This window comes from Oncorhynchus tshawytscha, linkage group LG03 (assembly GCF_018296145.1).
Source record: "Oncorhynchus tshawytscha isolate Ot180627B linkage group LG03, Otsh_v2.0, whole genome shotgun sequence".
Classification (NCBI taxonomy): domain Eukaryota; kingdom Metazoa; phylum Chordata; class Actinopteri; order Salmoniformes; family Salmonidae; genus Oncorhynchus; species Oncorhynchus tshawytscha.
In genome coordinates this window covers 33,115,145-33,134,092 of record NC_056431.1, presented here as the reverse complement: position 1 = coordinate 33,134,092, position 18,948 = coordinate 33,115,145, and positions in this window count along the sequence as shown.

Genomic DNA, 18,948 nt, shown 5'->3' with positions numbered 1-18,948 from the left:
CACTAGATGTCAACAGTTTCAAATTAGGTTTTGGACATAAAGATTAACTTTATCGAACAAAACACACATTTATTGTGTAACATGAAGTCCTGTGATGAATTTAATCGCTATTTCTGATTTTTGTGAGCCGTCTCCTTGGCTGGAAAATGGCTGTATGGTTTTCTGTGACTAGGTGCTGACCTAACATAGTCGTTGGTGTGCTTTCGCCGTAAAGCCTATTTGAAATCGGACACTGTGGCTGGATTTACAAGAAGTTTATCTTTAAAATTATGTGATTTATGTGATTTATGGGATTTCTGTTGTTTTGAATTTGGCGCCCTGCAATTTCACTGGCTGTTGGCGAGGTGGGACCTTACCATTCTACATATCCCAGAGAAGTTAATCGATTGATAAAATAATCGTCATCACATTAAAACCTCTCTGGGATAGGCGGGACGCTTGCATCCCACTTGGCCAATAGCCAGGGAAAATGCAGAATAAAATAAAATACTATCAAATAAAATACTATAAAAAAACTTTCATTAAATCACACATGTAAGATACCAAATTAAAGCTACACTCCTGAATCCAGCCAACATGTCAGATTTCAAAAAGGCTTTTCGGCGAAAGCATAAGGTGCTATTATCTGATGATAGCACAACAGTAAACAAAGAGAGAGTAGCATATTTCAACCCTGCAGGTGCGACACAAAACTCAGACATCGCAGAAACCTTTGACAAGCTTTTTTTGTTGGCACTCCAATATGTCCCATAAACACCACAAGCGGTCCTTTTGTTCGAATAATTCCGTCGATATATATCCAAAATGTCAATTTATTTGGCGCGTTTGATCCAGAAAAACACAGCTTCCAATTTGCGCAATATGACTACAAAATATCTCAAAGGTTACCTGTAAACTTTGCCGAAACATTTCAAACTACCTTTGTAATAAAACTTTAGGTATTTTTAAGCGTTAAGAAAAAAATAAGCAAACACTTTTGATGTTTGCCAAAATGCACTTGGGCGACTCCCCAAACATATGGAAGAAGGTATTCTGGTCAAATGAGACTACAATTCAGCTTTTTGACCATCAAGGAAAATGTTAATGTCTGGCGCTAACCCAACACCTCTTATCACCCCAAGAACTGCATCCCCAAAGTGAAGCATGGTGGTGGCAACATCATGCTGTGGGGATGTTTTTCATCGGCAAGGACTGGGAAACTGGTCAGAATTGAAGGAATGATGGATGGCACTAAATACAGGGAAATTTTTGTGGGAAACCTGTTTCATTCTTCCAGAGATTTGCGACTAGGACGGAGGTTCATCTTCCAGCAGGACAATGACCCTAAGCATACTGCTAAATCAACACTCGAGTGGTTTAAGGGGAAACATTTAAATGTCATGGAATGGCCTAGTCAAAGCCCAGACCTCAATCCGATTGAGAATCTGTGTTATGACTTAAAGATTGCTTGGAACCCATCCAACTTGAAGGAGCTGGAGCAGTTTTGTCTTGAAGAATGGGCAAATGTCTCAGTGGCTAGATGTGCCAAGCTTATAGAAACATACCCCAAGAGACTTGCAGATGTAATTGCTGTAATTGTCCTATTTCTTGTTTGTTTCAAAATAAAATATATTTTGCAACTTCAAAGTGGTAGGCATGTTGTGTAAATCAAATGATACAACCCCCCCCCCGAAATCCAGGTTGTAAGGCAACAAAATCGGGAAAATGCCAAGGGGGTGAATACTTTCGCAAGCCACTCTAAGGTCCCACAGTTTTCTGTGCAGCATTGAAGGTCCCCAAGAACACACTGGCCTCCATCATTATCAAATGAAAGAAGTTTGGAACCACTAAGTCTCTTCCTAGAGCTGGCTGCATGGCCAAACTGAGAAAGCAGGGGATAGATGCCTTGGTCAGGAAGGTGACCAAGAACCCGTTGACCACTCTGAAAGAGCTCCAGAGTTCCTCTGTGGAGATGGGAGAACCTTGCAGAAGGACAACCATCTCTGCCGTACTCCACCATTCAGGCCTTTATGATGGAGTGGCCAGACGGAAGCCACTCCTCAGTCAAAGCCACTCCTCAGTACAAGGCACATGGCCGGATGAAACCAACCAACTCTTTGAACTGAATGCCAAGTGTCATATCTGGAGGAAAACAGGCACCCTCCCTACTGTACATCATGATGGTGGCAGCATCATAGTGTGGGGATTGTTTTTCAGCGGCAGGGACTGGGTGACTAGTCAGGACCGAGGGAAAGATGAACAGAGCAAATTACAGAGAGATCCTTGATGAAAACCTGCTCCAGAGTGCTCAGGACCTCAGACGGGTGAAGGTTCACCTTCCAGCAGGACAACAACCCTAAACACACAGCCAAGACAATGAAGGAGTTGCTTAGGGACAAGTCTCTGAATGTCCTAGAGTGGCGCAGCCAGACCTCGGACTTGAATCCGATCGAACATCTCTGGAGAGACCTGAAAATAGCTGTGCAGTGACGCTCCCCATCCAAACTAACAAAGCTTAAGTGGATCTGCAGAGTAGAATGGAGAAACTCCCTAAATACAGGTGTGCCAAGCTTGTAGCTTCATACCCAAGAAGACCCGAGGCTGTAATTGCTGCCAAAGGTGCTTCAACAAAGTGTTGAGTAAATGGTCTCAGTACTTATTAAAATGTGATTTTTCCATTTTTTATTTGTAATACATTTGGAAAAATATCTGAAAACCTGTTTTTTTTGTCTTTATGGGGTATTTTGTGTAGATTGAGGGAAAAACTATTTAATCAATTTTAGAATAACGCTGTAACGTAACAAAGTGTGGAAAAAAATCAAGGGGTATGTGTGTCTCAATACTTATGTAAATCACTCTATGTGAATTCAAAATTGAAGATAAACATACTGATTTATTTTCCCAAGGGAGTGAGGTGAAACAGGGGAACAACTTGAGCTCAAGTTCATTTAATATCTATATAAATGAATTGGCCAAATTGCTTGAGCAATCAACAGACCCCGGTGTAAATTTAATCTGCAGTACTAGAGTGTGCTCTGGGCGTTCGTAAACTGAGAGCGTTTTCAGATTGGCCATTCGTAAATTCAGAGCATTTTGCTCTCGGAGCATTCAGAGCTCACACTGGACGCTCTGACTGAAGAGTAGGGTTGATTTGAGCGTTCGGACCAAATATCAGCAGTCAACTGGCTAACATTGGCTAGCTAGCTACTTCCAGACACAAAAACTTGAAGATCATACACTACAGTTGAGGAACAATGGGAAAGTAATTATGCTTTGGAAGTTGAATATATATATATATTTATACTGTATATATATATTTATATATGGGGATAAAATATTGAATTGGGGTTTTACTACTATAGCCCATAGAAATGCATTAAATAAATGGAAAAACAGAAAGGAAAAATCAGTAGGAATAATGTTTTGAAGTGCCTGTCCTATATCTAGGAGATATAAGAAAGCTCAGGACACATACAGTATTTAACCCCTTTTTTGTTGCAACGAAACTACGTCCATAATTCCATTCATTTTTTAAACAGGTACTGAGTTACCTTCAGACGAGTCCCGTGACAGTTCCGGGGGTTGTAGAGCAAAACGTAACACCATCATGTTTGTGAGAGTCTCATCTTTCCATCTTTCCATAGAGTGGTCATATAAGTTAATGTGGTCAATTGGTAGTCTACAAATTATTTGTAATTATATTCTGGTCCCCTGCTCAAGAAAAACATTGGCCCGTGGCTGATTCTAGTTCATAATCCCTGCTCTAAACGGACAGTACACGGTGCCAGACTGTCTGGCCACCACTACAAAACTGAGAAAAACACTGACTATGTACAGACTCAGCATGGCAATAGAAACATTCCATCATAGGCAGATCCGGCTACCCACAGAGAGCAGGTTGTGCTCACTCTACCCTCAGAGAGGTCAAGACAAATCTGCATTTTTCATACACTGAACCATGCAGACTTATAGGCAATTTTCTTCCCCAAAATTGAAAATAAATACAAAGATTTTAAAACAGAAAAGGAGACAATCCAATATCTAATCCCTTTGTGCCATTTTAGCTGCAAAATATGTAGCTTCCTGCCACACCGTTAGGGGCATCCAGAGGAATGACCAACCACGACAATAACATTGCTACCTGTGTCTTTCTCACTATTTAATTAATGTCCTCATTAATTTCTTACTCTGCTATGCTGTCAATTGTTATAATTCATTGTGTATAATTATTTTTCCTATTATTGTTATCTATCTGTGACATTTGGTTTGATATGTGTCTAAAGGTTTGCTTTGTCAATGTATGTAGTAATTCTTTCCATGCCAATAAAGCCTTTTGAATTCAATTGAATTGAGAGAACAAGAGAGACAAATAAAAATAAAGAATTAGAGATAGAGAGAGAGAGATCTAGTTCACTTGCTTTGGCAATGTTAACATATGTTTCCCATGCCAATAAAGCCCTTAAATTGAAACTGAAATTGAATTGAGAGAGAGTGTTTGAGGAGCCCTGCAATTCTCCACACTCCCTTTTTTTCTAGCGAGCGAGGCCGGGGGAAGTGGCGGCGAGAGAGAAGCTGCTGCCATGACTACCCGCTGGCAACTTCTCTCCCCGTGTGTTCCTAGAGCACTGGCTGTTCCCTCTCTACCCAACGCCTGGGAGTGAGGAGGGGAGGTATGGAGTGAGGGAGGGGAGGGGTGGAGCTGCTGAAGGGAACAAGGAGAGGTCTCTCTTCCACAAAACTGAAGGGTTGCCGGCTGGGAAAAGAGCAACAAAAGAGGAACAACAGGGGCTCCGATGTCAGATCAGCCCACGGCCCATACAGCCCAGCATCCCCGGTAGACCCTGCCAGCCGAAGGGGGAGGAAGTGGTGGGAGGAGGTTGGGGAGTGACAAGGGATAATTGGTTCAATGCTGCTATAGGATTCAGGTGGCTGGTGGCTCCGAAGCTCTCAGAGAAATTCTTCAGTATTTGGTGCTTTTACAGTTTTAGTTGAGAGATTGTAGGTGGTTTCCACTACATGCGGCATATACATATTATCTATATTCACAGGGTTGGGTAGTAATGGTTTACATGTAACGGGGATTATTTAATCTGATTACAAAAATGAGGTAATAGCCCATAAACAGCTGAATACATTTAGGATTACTTCATCTAATATCAATAGAAACATTTGGTAAAAATGTGTCAGTCATTTTGCACACACTCAACACTTCTCACATGCTCTCAACACAATTCTATTGTCCTGCTGATAGCCCATGGATGGCTTCTTTTGTATTCCAATTTTTTTGAATGAATAGGTAAGGCTGCCAAACCATTTGTAACACACAACCTCAATTCTGTTTTAAGTGGCAACATTTACAATTGTGTTTTTTTACATTGGATAACATTTCAGATACAAAATTGTATGTCATACACTGCAGTTGAGGATCAATGGGCAAGTAAATCTGCCTTGAAAGTTGATAAACTTGTAACCCCAATTTTGAGAAAATAGCCCATGAATATTGTAGTACATCTACTGGAGAGGTCTACTTTGTCTACACCTATTCAGCATCGTTCAAACCCTTTTCTGCCTTAACCACAACACACCTCTAAGATTTCACACGTGAGGCCATGTGCCAAACAGAGTGAGTAATGTAGTGTAGTAAACAACCAAAGATTTTAATGAAAATTACAATCAAATAGCTCAACAATTAGGAAAAAAGTAGTCGGCTTGTGGGCTGCAATCAAGGTACATTTAATTAAATCCAACCTGAGAGACTACCCCCGGTCTTCTAAAGTTCTCCTCGCTGCTTCTCTCTCTGTCTCTTTTCCCCTTTCTTTCTCTGAGAAAAACATACCTCTGTGTCTGTGCTTGTCTCTCTCTTTTTTCTATGTAGAGGCCTTTAGTAGCTACAGTATGCGACTGCATCGCCTTGCATTTTTGTGTGCAAATGTTTTCACCTTGGCCTGTAGGTCCAGGTTTCGTTGGACTGTTTTCTATAAACTGAGTATTGACAACCCAGACAGACTTTCTTGATACATTGTGCATTATATGTCCATTGCGCTGCACACAGTTTCAACTTAGTCTTTAATGATGCATGCCAAGATATACCGCAGAAGGGATTGTTGATATTGCAACCACACAACTCAAACGCTGGTTTACCAATATGAACAAAATCACAAACCCCTTTTTTTAGTTTGAGCCCTCAAAAATAACTGTTGTCCACTATAGAACTGTTGTTCACTACATCTTACCTACTGTTGAAACAATATGTTTGGACCACAGTTTACAATCCAGGTTTACTCCAAGCAGTTTAATCACCTCAACTTGCTCAATTTCCACATTATTCATTACAAGATTTAATTGAGGTTTAGGGTTTAGTGAATGATTTGTCCCAAATTACAATGCTTTTAGATTTTTAAATATTTAGGACTAACTTATTCCTTGCCTTCCATTCAGAAACGAACTGCAGTCATTTCAGTCACTGTAGTAGCTGACGTATACAGTGTTGAGTCATCCGCATACATAGACACACTGGCCATCCTTACAGCCAGTGGCATGTCGTTAGTAAATATTTAAAAATGTGGGGGGCCTAGACAGCTGCCCTGAGGAATTCCTGATTCTACCTGGATTATGTTGGAGAGGCTTCCATTATTTAATCTATTTACATATTCTGACTTTCTCAGAAAATCACTAAGACAATACCTTTGATGATACAGTGGTAGCAGTACAAGGTTATACAATATACAGAAAATAGAAATTCCAGTGGTGCAGGTGTTGCTCTTTATATTCAGAACAACATTCCTTTAAAATTTAAAAAGGACTTCATGTTAAATACTGTTGAAGTAACATGGCTACAGATTCATCTGCCTCACCGAAAGACCATTCAGGTGGGAAACTGATATAGACCACCAAGTGCTAACAGTCAGTATCTGGATAACATGTGTGAAATGCTTGATAATGTATGTCATATCAACAAAGAGCTATATTTTCTGGGTGATTTAAATATTGACTGGCTTTCATCGAGCTGTCCACTCAAGAAAAAGCTTCAACCTGTATCCAGTGCCTGTAACCTGGTTCAGGTTATCAGTCAACCTACCAGTGTGGTTACAAACAGCACTGGAATGAAATCATCAACATGTAGGGATCACATCTTTACTACGGATGCAGAAATGTGCTTGAAAGCAGTATTGAGATCCATCGGATGTTGTGATCACAATATAGTAGCCTAGGAAAATCACAGTTCAAGTTTGGGCCTCATATTGTGTAAAGAGGTCATACAATACGTTTTGTTTTGATTCCTATGTTGTTGATGTAAAGAATATTTGTTGGTCCGTGGTGTGTAGTGAGGAGAAAACAAACTTTGCACTTAACACATTTACAAAATTGCTAATCCCATTTAGTAAAAAGCATGCACCCATTAAGAAAATTACTTTAAAAACTGTTAAATCACTGTGGGTTGATGAGGAATTAAAAAAAATACATAGTTGAGAGGGACGAGGCAAAAGGAATGGCAAAGAAGTCTGGCTGCACAACCAATTGGCAAACATACTGCGCATTGAGAAATCATATGACTAAACTGAATAAAAGAAGAAGAACCTACATTATGAAACAAAGATAAATTATGTTAAGAATGGTGGTAAAAAGCTTTCGAGCACCTTCAATGACATTTTGGGCAAAAAGACAAATTCCGCTCCATCATTCATTGACTCAGATAGCTCATTCATCACAAAACTGATTGTTGTGGCCAACTACTTTAATGATTTTTTCATTGGCAAGGTCAGCAAACTTAGGCATGACATTTTTATTTTTTATTTTATTTCACCTTTATTTAACCAGGTAGGCTAGTTGAGAACACGTTCTCATTTACAACTGCGACCTGGCCAAGATAAAGCATAGCAGTGTGAACAGACAACACAGAGTTACACATGGAGTAAACAATTAACAAGTCAATAACACAGTAGAAAAATAAAAAAGAGTCTATATACATTGTGTGCAAAAGGCATGAGGAGGTAGGCGAATAATTGCAATTTAGCAGATTAACACTGGAGTGAAATGATCAAATGGTCATGTGCAGGTAGAGATACTGGTGTGCAAAAGAGCAGAAAAGTAAATAAATAAAAACAGTATGGAGATGAGGTAGGTAAATTGGGTGGGCTATTTACCGATGTACTATGTACAGCTGCAGCGATCGGTTAGCTGCTCAGATAGTCGATGTTTAAAGTTGGTGAGGGAGATAAAAGTCTCCAACTTCAGCGATTTTGGAATTCATTCCAGTCACAGGCAGCAGAGAACTGGAAGGAAAGGCGGCCAAATGAGGTGTTGGCTTTAGGGATGGTCAGTGAGATACACCTGCTGGAGCGTGTGCTACGGGTGGGTGTTGCCATCGTGAACAGTGAACTGAGATAAGGTGGAGCTTTACCTAGCATGGACTTGTAGATGACCTGGAGCCAGTGTGTCTGGCGACGAATATATAGCGAGGACCAGCCGACTAGAGCATACAGGTCGCAGTGGTGGGTGGTATAAGGTGCTTTAGTAACAAAACGGATGGCACTGTAATAAACTGCATCCAGTTTGCTGAGTAGAGTATTGGAAGCTATTTTGTAGATGACATCGCCGAAGTCGAGGATCGGTAGGATAGTCAGTTTTACTAGGGTAAGTTTGGCGGAGTGAGTGAAGGAGGCATCGTTGCGGAATAGAAAGCCGACTCGAGATTTGATTTTAGATTGGAGATGTTTGATATGAGTCTGGAAGGAGAGTTTACAGTCTAGCCAGACAACTAGGTACAGTGCCTTGCGAAAGTATTCGGCCCCCTTGAACTTTGCGACCTTTTGCCACATTTCAGGCTTCAAACATAAAGATACAAAACTGTATTTTTTTGTGAAGAATCAACAACAAGTGGGACACAATCATGAAGTGGAACGACATTTATTGGATATTTCAAACTTTTTTAACAAATCAAAAACTGAAAAATTGGGCGTGCAAAATTATTCAGCCCCTTTACTTTCAGTGCAGCAAACTCTCTCCAGAAGTTCAGTGAGGATCTCTGAATGATATCGTTTAGTACCTTGAGCGTGGCTGAGGTGCACCCGTTTCAGGCTCGGAAACCAGATTGCACAGCGGAGAAGGTACGGTGAGATTCGAGATGGTCAGTGATCTGTTTGTTGACTAGACTTTCGAAGACCTTAGATAGGCAGGGCAGGAAGGATATAGGTCTGTAGCAGTTTGGGTCCAGGGTGTCTCCCCCTTTGAAGAGGGGGATGACTGTGGCAGCTTTCTCAGACGATATGAAAGAGAGGTTGAACAGGCTGGTAATAGGGGTTGCGACAATCGCGGCGGATAGTTTCAGAAATAGAAGGTCCAGATTGTCAAGACCAGTTGATTTGTACGGGTCCAGGTTTTGCAGCTCTTTCAGAACATCTGCTATCTGGATTTGGTTAAAGGAGAAGCTGGGGAGGCTTGGGTGAGTAGCTTGCGGGGGGTGCGGAGCTGTTGGCCGAGGTAGGAGTAGCCAGGAGGAAGGCATGACCAGCCGCTGAGAAATGCTTGTTGAAGTTATCGATTATCATGGATTTATCAGTGTTGACCGTGTTACCTAGCCTCAGTGCAGTGGGCAGCTGGGAGGAGGTGCTCTTGTTCTCCATGGACTTTACAGTGTCCTAGAACATTTTTGAGTTAGAGCTACAGGCTGCAAATTTCTGCTTGAAAAAGCTGGCCTTTGCTTTCCTGACTGACTGACTGTGTGTATTGGTCCCTGACTTTCCTGAACAGTTGCATATCGCGGGGACTATTCGACGCTATTGCAGTCCGCCACAGGATGTTTTTATGCTGGTCGAGGGCAGTCAGGTCTGGAGTGAACCAGGGGCTATATCTGTTCTTAGTTCTGCATTTTTTTAACGGAGAATGCTTATCTAAGATGGTGAGGAAGTTACTTTTAAAGAATGACCAGGCATGACCAGGCAAGAACTGACGGCATGAGGTCAATATCCTTCCAGGATACCCGGGTCAGGTCGATTAGAAAGACCTGCTCGCAGAAGTGTTTTAGGGAGCGTTTGACAGTGATGAGGGGTGGTCGTTTGACTGCGGACCCGTAGCGGATGCAGGCAATGAGGCAGTGATCGCTGAGATCCTGATTGAAGACAGCGGAGGTGTATTTGGAGGGCCAGTTGGTCAGGATAACGTCTATGAGGGTGCCATTGTTTACAGATTTAGGGTTTTACCTGGTGAGTTCCTTGATGATTTGTGTGAGATTGAGGGCATCTAGCTTAGATTGTAGGACTGCCGGGGTGTTAAGCATATCCCAGTTTAGGTCACCTAACAGAACAAACTCTGAAGCTAGATGGGGGGCGATCAATTCACAAATGGTGTCCAGGGCACAGCTGGGAGCTGAGGGGGGTCGGTAAGCAGGCGGCAACAGTGAGAGACTTATTTCTGGAGAGAGTGATTTTTAAAATTAGTAGTTGGAACTGTTTGGGTATGGACCTGGAAAGTATGATATTACTTTGCAGGCTATCTCTGCAATAGACTGCAACTCCGCCCCCTTTGGCAGTTCTATCTTGACGGAAAATGTTAAAGTTGGGCATGGAAATCTCAGCATTTTTGGTGGCCTTCCTAAGCCAGGATTCAGACACGGCAAGGACATCAGGGTTGGCAGAGTGTGCTAAAGCAGTGAGTAAAACAAACTTAGGGAGTAGGCTTCTGATGTTGACATGCATGAAACCAATGCTTTTTCGATCACAGAAGTCAACAAATGAGGGTGCCTGGGGACATGCAGGGCCTGGGTTTACCTTCACAACACCCGCGGAACAAAGGAGTAGTAGTATGAGAGTGCGGCTAAAGGCTATCAAAACTGGTCGCCTAGAGCGTTTGGGGACAAAGAATAAAAGGAGCAGATTTCTGGACATGGTAGAATATATTTAGGGCATAGTGCGCACACAGGGGTATGGTGGGGTGCGGGTACAGCGGAGGTAAGCCCAGGCACTGGGTGATGATAAGAGAGGTTGTATCTCTGGACATGCTGGTTGTAATGGGTGAGGTCACCGCATGTGTGGGAGGTGGGACAAAGGAGGTATCAGAGGTATGAAGAGTGGAACTAAGGGGTCCATTGTAAACTAAAACAATGATAACTAACCTGAACAACAGTATACAAGGCATATTGACATATGAGAGAGACATACAGCGAGGCATAAAGTAATCGCAGGTGTTGATTGGGAGAGCTAGCTAAAACAACAGGTGAGACAACAGCTAATCAGCTAACACAACAACAGCAGGTAAAATGGCGATGACTAGGCAGAGAGGGTCGGATTAACTACACACAGAGCCTGAGTTCGCGGCTGGGGCCGACAGATAAAAAAATTAATAAACAGAATGGAGTACCGTGATTAATAGACAGTCCAGCAGGCATGTGGTCAAGTGATCAGAGTGTCCAGAGGGCAGCAGTAGATGGAACAGGGGAGCCGCCACTACGCTAGCACTCGGGCGACACAGCGTTTAAAGTTAGTAGCGTCTGCTCCGACGGAGGTCGGATGAAGGCACAGCGGATGGAGTATTCTTCGGCAGACCAGTCATGGTGGTGCGGCGGGGCGCCGTGTCGCCAGAGAATCCAAGCCAGATGGCGAAAGAGGTATTGTAGAATTTAGTTTGCTAGCCGGCAGATGCGCCTGGCTCACGGCTAACTGGTGCTAGCTTCGTGGCAGTGGCGTTAGCCACTACAGCCAATCGGTTGCAGGGGTGAACCGGTGCCAAGGTCCAGAGTATAGAGAAAGGATCCGGTGTATTGGGCTCTAGCCGTGTATGAGTGGGGTTCGGGTGAACAGCGGAGTAGGCCGGGAGGTGGGCCTCAGGGATAGCTTCAATACTGGATGCCACGGTGAGTGCAAACTAGCTGTGAGCTAGCTAGCTGCAAGCTGTGAGCTAGCTAGCTGCAAGCTAGCCGTGAAGATCAGAAGTAGTGGTCCAAGGATTACGGCGGGAATCCGGCGTTGTTGTGGAGAGACAGTCCGATACTGGTAGACTGACAAGTATTATCCAGGCTAAAAACAGGGCTGGTATCTGTGCAGAAGGTAAAAGCCACTAGCAGTGGCTAACAATGACTAATAAATAGCTTGTAGCTAATTAGCTGGTTAGCTTCTGGAGGTTCTAGAATGTGTTCTAAAGTTTAAAAAATAAAAAATAATACCGATACCGTATCACATTGGGTGAGGCAGGTTACCGGAAGGTATAATCGAATTAAAAATCGAAAAGGAGATTGAAAATAAAGTTGAAATATAAATACGAAAAATACAAAAATACACGAGACACGAACAAAACACGTCTTCACTGCTACGCCATCTTGGATCAATGCCGGCAACAAACACTGACACTACAATCCAAGTATATCTGACCGAATTATGAAAGACACGAAATGTTAATTTTAATTCTGTCAAGTGAGTGTGGAAGAGGAAGAAATTGTTGTTGTCTGTCAACAATGACAAGCCACCGGGGTCTGATTACCTGGATGGAATATTACTGAGGATAATATTGCCTCAGTAAAATAAAAAACGTTTGACATGTTTCTGTGGACATTACGGATACTATTTGGAATTTGTCTGCGTTGTCGTGACCGCTCTTTCCTGTAGATTTCTGAACATAACGCACCAAACAACGGAGGTATTTTGGATATAAAAATAATCTTTATGGAAAAAAAAGTCTCGTGAGTGAAAACATCCGAAGATCATCAAAGGTAAACGATTAATTTGATTGCTTTTCTGATTTTCGTGACCAAGCTACTTGATGCTAAGGTGTACATAATCTTTGACCAGATAAAATGCTATTTTATATTAACCTGTTGAGACTAGGAGGCAGTATTTTGATGTTTGGATGAAAAACGTACCAAATGAAACTGCCTATTTCTCAGGCCCAGAAGCTAGAATATGCATATAATTGGCAGATTAGGAGAGAAAACACTCTAAAGTTTCCAAAACGGTCAACATGTTTCTGTGAGTGTAACATAACTGATATTGCAGGCAAAAACCTGAGGAAAATCCGACCATGAAGTGCCTCTTATTTTGAAACCTCCCTGTTCCATTGCATGCCTTCCTTGCATTTTCTCTCTCTCTCTCCTATTGAAAAAGCTACCATCCGGTTGAAATATTATCGATTATTTATTGTGAAACCAACCGGAGGATTGATTATAAAAAACATTTGACATGTTTCTGCAAACTTTACAGATACTATTTGGAATTTTCGTCTGCCCGTCGTGACCTGCACGAGCCTGTGGATTACTAAACAAAACGCGCCAACCCAATGGAGATTTCTTGATATAAAAATAATCTTTATCGAACAAAAGGAACATTTATTGTGTAACTGGGAGTCTAGTTAGTGCGAACATCCGAAGATCCTCAAAGGTAAGCGATTAATTTGATTGCTTTTCTGACTTTCGTGACAAATCTACTTAAGACGACAGGTGGATTAACAACAAACTAAACTGTGTTTTGCTATGTTGCACTTGTGACTTTTAGTAATTTAATTTGAATTTGGCGCTCTGCAATTCAGCGGATGTTGACAAAATGATCCCGCTAACGGGATGGGTGCGCCAACTTTTAAACAAATTGGCATCAGATTTTCAGCACGTGTATAGCTAAGGACATTAAACAAGCAGAGCACTTACACAACTGACTGATGATTGGCTGAGAGAAATGTGTAACAAAAATATTGTGGGGGCTGTTTTGTTAGACTTCAGAGAGGATTTTGACATTATCGATCATAGTCTGCTGCTGGACAAATGTATAAATTATGGCTTCACACCACCTGCTATATTGTGGATAAAGACTTACCTGTCATACAGAACACAGCGGTTGTTCTTTAACTGTTAAGCCTCCCCCCTACTTTTTCGGAAATTCTGTTAAAAATCGCGCAACATTTTGGCGTCCTGCTACTCAGGCCAGGAATATAGTATATGCATATGATTAGTATGTGTGGATAGAAAACACTCAGACGTTTCCAAAACTGTTTAAATCACGGCTGTGACTATAACAGAACGTCTGTTTCATCGAAAAGCGCAGGAAAATCTGATCACTGGAGATGGAAAAAAATATCCATGCGCCACTTCAACCCCATTGTTAAAGGTGAACCGTATTAAATGAGGCCGAGCTTGCAGTACCTACAGCTTCCACAGGATGTATAGAGTCTCCTCATTTGATTCTGATTTGATTCTTGGTAGATCCGACCAAAGGGAACCGATTCCCTCCGACCACCAACCTGAGGCATTGTCTCTGTGTTTTTCCGGACATTTTTTCCACACGACCAACTATCGAATTTACATCGCCTCCTGATGATTTTTATAGCTTATTAACGTGTAGTAATACCTAAAGTTGCATTAGAAAGGTATTTCGAAGTGTTTTGTGAAAGTTTATCGTCGACTTTTTAACTTTTAAAAAATGACGTTACGTTATGAAACGCTATTTTTTCCGTTTATCACACAGTCTTCATAGATCGATATCTAGGCTATATATGGACCGATTTAATCCAAAAAAGACCCAGTATTGATTATGGGACATCAAGGTGTGCCAAGAAAGAAGATGGTCAAAGGTAATTAATGTTTTATATTTTATTGTGCGGTTTGTGTAGCGCCGACTATGCTAATTCTTTTGTTTACATCCCCTACGGGTCTTTTGGGGTGTTGCATGCTATCAGATAATAGCTTCTCATGCTTTCGCCGAAAAGCATTTTAAAAATCTGACTCGGTGGCTAGATTCACAACGACTGTAGCTTTATTTCAATACCAAGCATGTGTATTTTAATGAACGTTTGCGTTTTAACTAATACTATTAGCGTGTAGCGTAGCGCATTTGCATTTCCAGAGCTCTAGGTGGGACGTCTGCGTCTCAAGTAGGATCAAGAGGTTAATGGGACCTCTTCAACATAATCCAGGTAGAATCAGGAATTCCCCAGAGCAGCCCCTTACATTTTTCAATCTTTACTAATGACATGCCACTGGCTTTAAGGATGGCCAGCGTGTCTGTGTATGTGGATGACTCAATACTATACACGTCAGCTACTACAGCGACTGAAATGACTGCAACACTTATCAAAGAGCTGCAGTTGGTTTCAGAATGGGTGGCAAAGAATAAGTTAGTCATAAATATTTAGCATTGTATTTGGGACAAAACATTCCCTAACCCTAAACTTCAACTAAATCTTGTAATACATAATGTGTACATTGAGCAAGTTGAGGTGACTAAACTGTTTGAAGTAACCCTGGATTGTAAACTGTCATGGTCAAAACATTGTTACAACAGTAGCTAAGAAGGGGAGAAAACTGTCCATAATAAAGTGCTGCTCTACCTTCTTAATGGCATTAACCAACATGGCAGGTACTATAGGCTCTAGTGTTGTCACACCTGGAATTATGTTCAGTCGTGTGGTCAGGTGCCACAAAGAGGGACTTAGGAAAATTGAAATTGTGTCACGACTCCTACAGAAGGTGGCTCCCCTTCCTGTTCGGGTGACGCTCGACGACACCGGCCTACTAGCTGCCACTGATCCTTTTCCCCCTTTTCTGTTTATTAGTTGCACCTGTGTTTAGGTTGGGCTCTATTTACCAGCCAGCCCGCCTGCTGGTTGTGCGGGATTATTTCAGTGTACGTGTGTATACGGCTATAGGTCACGGTTGTCCGTATGTTTGTATTTTGCTGGACTGTTTAAGTTCCCCGTGTTTTGGGCATTTGATTGGGTTGGCGTCGTTTCACCGTTGTGGTGCATTGAAAGTAGCGCTACCCTGAACTCTGCTTCCTGCGCCTGACTTCTTCCTGCACTACACCCCGGGCGTTACAAATTGGCTCAGAACAGGGCAGCACAGCTGGCACTTGGATGTAAACAGAGAGGAAATATTAATAATATGCATGTCAATATATCCTGGCACAAAGTGGAGGAGAGATTGACTTCATCACTACTTGTATTTGTGAGAGGTATTGACATGCTGAATGCATCGAGCTGTCTGTTTGAACTACTGCCACAGAGCTCAAACATCCATGCATACCCCACAAGACATGCCACCAGAGGTCTCTTCACAGTCCTCAGGTCCAGAACTGACTATGGGAGGCGCACAGTACTACATAGAGCAATGACTACATGGAACTCTATTCTTCATCAGGTAACTGATGAAAGAAGTAGAATCTGATTTTAAAAAACAGATAAAAACTTATGGAACAACTGGGACTGTGAAGCAACACAAACTTAGGCATAGACACATGCATACAAACGTACGATAACATATACACTATACACAAGCGTACACATTGTTTTTGAGTTGTAGATATGTGGTAGGGGAGTAGGAGCCTGAGGGCACACTCTTAGTTTGTTGTGAAATCTGTTATGAATGTATTGTAATGTTTTAAAACTTGAATAACTGCCTACATTTTGCTGAACCCCAGGAAGAGTGGCAGCAGCTAATGGGGATCAATAATAAATACAAATACAAATGCATGAAAGAACACCCTCTGTGTTCTGTTAGACATATAACTCTTAATTCACAATATAGCAGGGTGTGTAAAGCCATAAAACCAGTGGAATCTCCTCAGAGGAGGAAGGGGAGGACCATTCTCCTCAGTGAACTTCATAAAAAATGTAATTGTAAAACATTTAAAAATGTATACATTTGAGATAAAATTATACTAAATATGATCACGTCACCACATAACTGATTAAAACAAACTATTTTGTTAAGGTCTACAGTAGCCTCAACAGCATGGTGTAGCCAGAGAACAGCTAGCTTTCGTCCTCCTCTGGGTACATTGACTTCAATACAACATTTAGGAGGCTCATGGTTCTCACCACTTCCACAGATTTACACAATAATTATGACAATTTCCGGAGGTCTTGCAGCATGAGCTGACATGTTGTCCAACCAATCAAATGATCAGATAATTAATCTAGTGCTGAAAGCATAATCTACAGCTAGCTAGCACTGCAGTGTATAAAATGTGGTCCGTAGTTGACTCAAAGAGAGAGAAAGGCAATAGTTGAACAGTTTTGAACAAATTCATTTCTTTCAAAACGAAGGAGAAGCTAGCAAATGCAGCTTTCTTGTTTAGCCTACTGAAACACCCTGTGCAAACAGAGTGATGCTATGTTAGCTAGCTGGCTATGAATTTCCAACACAACACTGGAACTCTTCCCAGTCAAGGTAAGCTTTTGGTATTACTAATTTATTGCCACTGAGACATGCCGGTGTAACTGCTTACTGACTGTACACTAATGTTACTGCATGATTGTAGCGGATTTACTAACCTGCTAGTTCTATTAGCTATGCTGACTGTGACGTAACTTTGCCTAATATGGTGACAACGATGTAGGCTGTGTGTAGTGGTTTGGCTTGGAAAGGTTTTTCCACCTGGTTACATACAGTTGATGTTTTGTGCATTGAAGTCCACAAATGAAGGGAAGAGAAGGAATACAACTTGGCTGTTATGAGAGTGAACTCTGTTTACACGTCATCCGGAGTGGATTCAATCCACTTATTCTGTTGAAAAAAGTTTCTTAAACGGAAGCAAGTGGAACAAAATGGGATAAAATAACAGAAACTCTCATCTGCAACTGTTGGACTAATGATTACACCCTATATTAGCTTGATGCAGGCAAGAGTGTGCAAGGCGGTATTGAATGTAACTCAATCTGTGTGCACCTACGTTGTAAACTTTCATTCAATGGCTAGGTTGTTGCAACCTCATGATGGGTATTGGGAAAATGTGTGTATCATGTAGTAGCCTACACCTGTTGCTGTTACATTGAACTGGGTGAATGGAATATGAATGAAAGTCATCCAATATGCTGTAATAGAAATAAGGTCATGCTTATGAATAAATAGTTGTCCTCCCTCATTTTAAAAGGCACTGGCCGCCAATGCATACCACATATTTTTCCAGCAGCAGACTATGATTGGTAACGTCAAAAGCCACAATGAAGTCTAAGGAAACAGCCATTTGTGTAAGTGATGTGATTGTTGAAAATCCTTCTCTATAAGCATGCTGAAAGTCTGTTGTCAATTTGTTTACTGTAAAATAGCATTGTATCTGGTCAAACACATTTTTTTCCAAAAGTTTATTAAGGGTTGGTAACAGGCTGATTGGTCGACTATTTGAGCCAGTAAAGGGGAATTTATTATTCTTAGGTAGGGGAATGACTTTTGCTTCCCTCCAGGCCTGAGGGCACACACTTTCTAGTAGGCTTAAAATTGAAGATGTGGCAATATCGTCTGCTATTATCCTCAGCAATTTTCCATCCAAGTTGTCAGACCCCGGCGGCTTGTCATTGTTGATAGACAACAATAATTGATTCAGCTCTTCCATACTCACTTTATGGAATTCAAAATTTCAATGCTTATCTTTCATAAATTGATATACACTTGGATGTGTAGTGTCAGTGTTTGTTGCTTGCATTTCATGCAGAAGTTTACTAATCTTGCCAATGAAAAAATCATTAAAGTAGTTGGCAATATCATTGGGTTTTGCGATGAATGAGCCATCTTACTCAATGAATGATGGAGCGGAGTTTGGCTTTTAGCCCTAAATTTCATTGACCGTGCTCTAAAGCTTTTTACTAGCATTCTTTATGTAATTTCATTGTTTCATAGTGTAGTTTCTTCTTTTTGTTCAGTTTAGTGACATGATTCCTTCATTTGCAGTATATGTTTGACAATTAGTTATGCAGGAACACTTATTTGTCATTTGTTTTGCCTCATCCATCACATCCATACAATTTTTCAATTCCTCATCAATCCATGGGGAGTTAACAGTTTTTAAAGTCATTTTCTTAATGGGTGCATGCTTTAAAGTAACTGGGATATAAGCAATTTCATAAATGTGTCAAGTGCAGCATCTAGTTGCTTCTCATTACACACACCACGGACCAACAAATATTCTTTACATCAACAACATAGGAATCACCACAAAACATATTGTATGACCTCTTATACACAATATGAGGCCCAGCCTTTGGAACTGAGGTTTTCCT